This window comes from Solanum pennellii, chromosome 11 (assembly GCF_001406875.1).
Source record: "Solanum pennellii chromosome 11, SPENNV200".
NCBI lineage: Eukaryota > Viridiplantae > Streptophyta > Magnoliopsida > Solanales > Solanaceae > Solanum > Solanum pennellii.
The window spans coordinates 30,231,805-30,237,133 of NC_028647.1; the positions used below are offsets into that span (position 1 = coordinate 30,231,805).

A 5,329-nucleotide genomic window follows, 5' to 3' on the forward strand; every position below is an offset into this window, starting at 1 on the left:
TATTAATCTATCTCCTGCTGTTGCTTTGCAAAGTGATGTACCAAATAGTGTTTGGTATGGAAAGGATGTTTCCTATGCCATTTGAGAGTATTTGGTTGCAAAGATTTTGTACATGTGCCGAAAGAAGAGAGGTCAAAGTTAGATGCCAAGACAAGGCAGTGCATCTTCATTGGATATGGCCTAGATGAATTTGGTTACAGGCTATATGATCCAATTGAAAAGAAACTTGTGAGAAGCCGTGATATTATTTTCATGGAGAATCAAACAATTGAAGATATTGACAAAGCGGTGAAGGTAGAATCTTCAAATTTTGATGGTATAGTTCATCATGATGAAGTTCCTCACACAAGTGTGCATGATGTTGTTGGGTTTGATAATCATGGTGACGCCCAAAATCATGTATCGAATCAACATGTTGATGTTGATAATAACAATGATATTGTTATTGATGATCCTGTTGCTCATGAAGCTGTGGACGAATCAAATATTCCGCTTTGGAGGTCCACAAGACAGCGGTTTCCTTCCTCCCGTTATTCACCCAATGAGTATATGTTACTCACTGACGGGGGAGAACCTGAATGTTATGACGAGGCCATGGAAGATGAGCACAAGAATCAATGAATTGAAGCTATGCAAGACGAGATGAAGTCTTTGCATGAGAACCACACTTATGAGTTGGTAAAATTGCCCAAGGGCATGAGAGCTTTGAAGAACAAGTGGGTGTTCAAAGTTAAAGTTGAAGAACACAACTTGAAGCCCAGGTACAAAGCTAGATTGGTTGTTAAGGGATTCGGTCAAAGGAAAGGTATTGACTTTGACGAAATATTTTCTCCTGTTGTGAAAATGTCCTCGATTCGCACAGTTCTAGGTTTGGCTGCTAGTCTTAATTTAGAGATTGAGCAGATGGATGTGAAGACGGCTTTCCTTCACGGTGACCTAGAAGAAGAGATTTATATGGAACAACCTGAGGGCTTCAAAGTAGATGGTAAAGAAAATTTTGTATGCAAACTCAAAAAGAGTCTCTATGGCCTAAAACAAGCTCCCAGACAGTGGTACAAAAAGTTTGAATCTGTTATGGGGGAGCAAGGCTATAAGAAGACTTCTTCAGATCATTGCGTATTTGTACAAAAATTTTCTGACAAAGATTTTATCATCCTTTTGTTGTATGTGGATGATATGTTGATTGTGGGCAAGAATACTTCCAAGATTGACGAGCTGAAGAAAGAGTTGTGTAAGTCTTTTTCTATGAAAGACTTGGGTCATGCCAAGCAAATTTTGGGCATGAGAATTACTCGTCTTAGAGATAAAAGGAAGATTTATTTGTCCCAGAAGAAGTACATTGAACGCGTATTGGAGCGCTTCAATATGAAGAATGCGAAGCCTGTGAGTATACCTCTTGCTGGTCATATGAAGTTGAGCAAGAAGATGTGTCCTACAGCTAGGGAGGAAAAAGAGAACATGGCCAAAGTTCCATATTCCTCCGTTGTCGGAAGTCTAATGTATGCAATGGTGTGCACTAGACCTGATATTGCTCACGCAGTTGGTGTTGTCAGTAGATTTCTCGAAAATCCGGGAAAAGAGCATTGGGAAGCTGTGAAATGGATACTCAGGTATCTTAGAGGAAGCTCAGATGAATGCTTGTGTTTTGGAGCATCAAATCCAATCTTGAAAGGCTATACAGATTCTGATATGGCAGGTGACCTTGATAACAGAAAATCCACTACTGGATATTTGTTTACTTTTTCAGGGGGAGCTATATCATGGCAGTCAAAGTTGCAGAAATGTGTTGCACTATCTACAACTGAAGCTGAGTATATTGCGGCTACTGAAGCCGGCAAGGAGATGATATGGCTAAAGCGATTTCTTCAAGAGCTTGGTTTGAATCAGATGGAGTATATTGTCTATTGTGACAGCCAGAGTGCAATAGACTTGAGCAAGAACTCCATGTACCATGCAAGAACAAAACACATTGACGTCAGATATCATTGGATTCGTGAGAAAGTGGAGAATGAATCATTTCACGTCAAAAAGATTCACACAAGTGAAAATCCTGCAGATATGCTGACCAAGATGATACCGAAAGACAAGTTCGAGTTATGCAAAGAACTTGTGGGTATGAGCTCTCTCTAAAGAAGTTGAAGATACCTTCTTCCAGTAAATGGGACTGGAGGGGGAGATTTGTTGAATCCATCCCATTGTTTTAGTCAACTTTAGCTATTCAATTGGTACAAGCAATTGTTAAAAAGGAATAGTAATTGGAGTTGAAAATAAAAGATTTGGTAGTTGGCAAATTGGTAAGATTTGCAACCATTTTTGACTTTGCTATGTTTACATATGTCATTAGTGACATAGACATGGTTTTATCCTTCTATAAATAGAGCATTCTTTCTCATTTGTAGAACACACCAAGTTAGAGAGAAAAACCATTTTGAGAGCAAAGTGAGGTATTCCATAGACTATACAAGAAAATAGTCTGTGAAGAAAAATAGAGTGTGAGCGATATTTTAGTAAGACGGAAACCAAAAGAGTGTTGTTCCTTTTGAGTGTGTAGTAGTCACTTTGAGTATTGTATTCGTAACTACACAGTGTAAAATTCCTTACTATAGTAATATCAATTGCTCCTCTTAGTCCGTGGTTTTTTCCCTTACTCAGAAGGGTTTCCACGTAAAATTCTTGGTGTCGTTATTTTCCCATTTTATTTCCATTACTTTTACCATATATATTTTTTTACTTGTCCGCGTTTTCCCAACACCCTTCGCTCTTTCAAGTAACGCCTCCATTAAACCTTCATCTGCTATATGCATCACTTACTCCGCACAACCTTGTATTCCCTTCTTAAATTCTCCCTCCCGCTAGCTTTCTTCTCACCTGCATTCTCCACAATTGAATAGCTCCCCCACCATCCATCAATTTATGGCTCTTACTCAAGGCACACCGCTCTTGACATTAGATTATTGGAATCACTTTTGTCCATACTCCATTGTTCTCTTTGTTACACACATGCCTTATTATTATTATCTTACATGATCCACTTGGAATCATTTGGTTCAATTTGATACACAGTCCAAGGGTCTCTTCCATACTCTTTCTTTTTGTTATGGTTTAACTGTCATTGTTCTAATATAACCGTTAGATGTTTGAACACACCTATAATTTATACTAAATTCACTTTTGTTTCACTGCCATTAATATGCTCCTTAATTACTAACTCACCCCTGTTGTCAATGTGTAAATCAGCAATGCCTTTGCAAAAAAATTATACCAATGGGATTAGACTATGCCGCGAATATCAATGAACAAGAAGATTTCCTTATAGAATACCTCTTTCTGCAATATTTTGAATTCCCCCATCTTGACAAGTTTTCCATCGCTGCCTTTGAAGTTTCGCAAAACCCCGCCCCAAATCCTATGTCAACCATCCAGGTATGTTGTATTACCATTCTCTTTTCTATTCACTATTGATTCGTCCGTCAACTTTATTTAATTGCTTTTTACGTAGAATGTTTCATCGCTTTACTTAGAAAAGTGCCTTCGAACTTGCCACTCAGCATTCCGCAAATATATTTATTTATTGCGGCTTCTCAAAAAGGAAAATCATTATTCCATGTTTTGGAATTTTGCCGTCTTCCCATATTCCATGGCTTCACGACCACACATTTTCTCTCCCAGTACACAATTACTCTTCCTCCATTCAGAGATGTCTCCCTGTCCCTGTGTCCTCCACTTTTCCTTCTGCTTCCTCTATTAATTCTTTCATATTTCTCTTTGCTTCACATGTTGTAAAATTACTTTGTAGGTTTGCTGATCACTTGGACCACAGGTCATGGCATTACCAGACTGGAAACTCCTTAGACCATGGCACTAATACCTTCAAAATACTTAATCAGTTTACTAAAATCTTGAAAAGGTTGTTTTGCGATTTGATGTGCATTCTCCTTTTCCATACTAAAGAGAGTTGTCTATTCTTATATGATATATATATAATACTTAAGGCCTCTTTGTGAAACTTTGCATTTTCAAGGTATGCTCTCTGTTTTCTTTTCATTATATATGCAACTATTTATATAACTATATGTTTTGAGAATATTCAATGCCTGTTTTCCTGTCCAAAACACTCCAAAAATATTCAAGAAAATGTCTGGAATGTTTCATCTCTACAAAAGGCACTTTTTCTTCTCAGAATTCATTGCATCTACATTTTTATTGCATCATAATATTTACAACATTATATGAGCACATGGTGCTTCTTCGTGAAATCATCAATGTGATTCAAAACGTTAGATAATCTTTTAGTGTCAGCTTCTTATTTGATTTCCTCGGGGACACCAAATCCATTATCCATGACTCAACCACCTCTTGATGCTAATTAAGGACAGGGATTTACAATATGTTTAATTCTTCTTCTTGTGTCATTGAAATTCTACCAATGATCAAGTGTTTACTTATCAAGTACTCTTATCCATTTTGTTTTGCTACTGCTATATCAAATATCTCCAGATATAAATTTCCTACGAATTCTTTCATTTTCCTTCACTCGAGGTCACATATGCACAAGGGAAAAAAATCAAATACTTAAACAACTTGACAAACTTGGATGTTTACTATTACTCCAGACAAACTATTTCACAAACATACTTGTACATTATAATAGTACTTTCAATTGGAGATGGGAGGACATGTTTAAAGACTTCATTTTTTATGGAATGTTATATTACTTAATTGTATTTCAAAGAAAGGAACCTTACAATTTTGTCACGACCCAAAAATGGGCGTGATGACACTCGTCTTATCCCACCAAGACAAGTCAGCCTAACCCAATTACCCAATAGTTTTGATAAAATGTAGAAATAAAATCAAAGTCTGATAACAATTACTAATATGGAAACAATTCAACTTAATTCAATTCCCAAGGCCTGGTAGTCACGTGCACAAGGCTCTAATGTAAATACTAGAATTGAAATAAAAATACGAGTCTAACATGAAGTTGTCTTTCAAGTAAAAACAAAGTCATAAACTGGAGAAGGAAAGTTCGTTGAGATGACAAGAAGCTACCTCACAATCCTCCACAAGATGCCTCGAAAACGAAGAGAATGGAAGGTATCACGAAAATCCGGGCTCGTAACCTACAAAAATTTGTAGAAGCAAGGGGTGAGTACCAAATCACGCGGTACCCAACAAGCAAACCTCTTAACTCAAGTTAAGGGGAAGAAATACGGGTACTCTTACCACCCCCAACCAAACCTCCAAAACTACAACCTGCATAAACATCACCCCAACCTAACAGCTCACAGTTTACATAGAACGTAGCTCAACAACATTACTTAGACAA

At 37.3% G+C, this 5,329-nt stretch overlaps 1 long non-coding RNA gene across 1 annotated transcript in view; it reads right to left on the reverse strand.

Moving 5' to 3' along the window:
• LOC114074859 overlaps window positions 1–5,088 on the reverse strand; it is a 21,023-nt gene extending 15,935 nt beyond the window's left edge. Inside the window, exon 1 of the long non-coding RNA XR_003575159.1 lies at window positions 5,053–5,088. This is a non-coding gene — a long non-coding RNA (uncharacterized LOC114074859). The remainder of the gene's footprint in view (window positions 1–5,052) is intronic.
• Window positions 5,089–5,329: the final 241 nt, after the last annotated feature.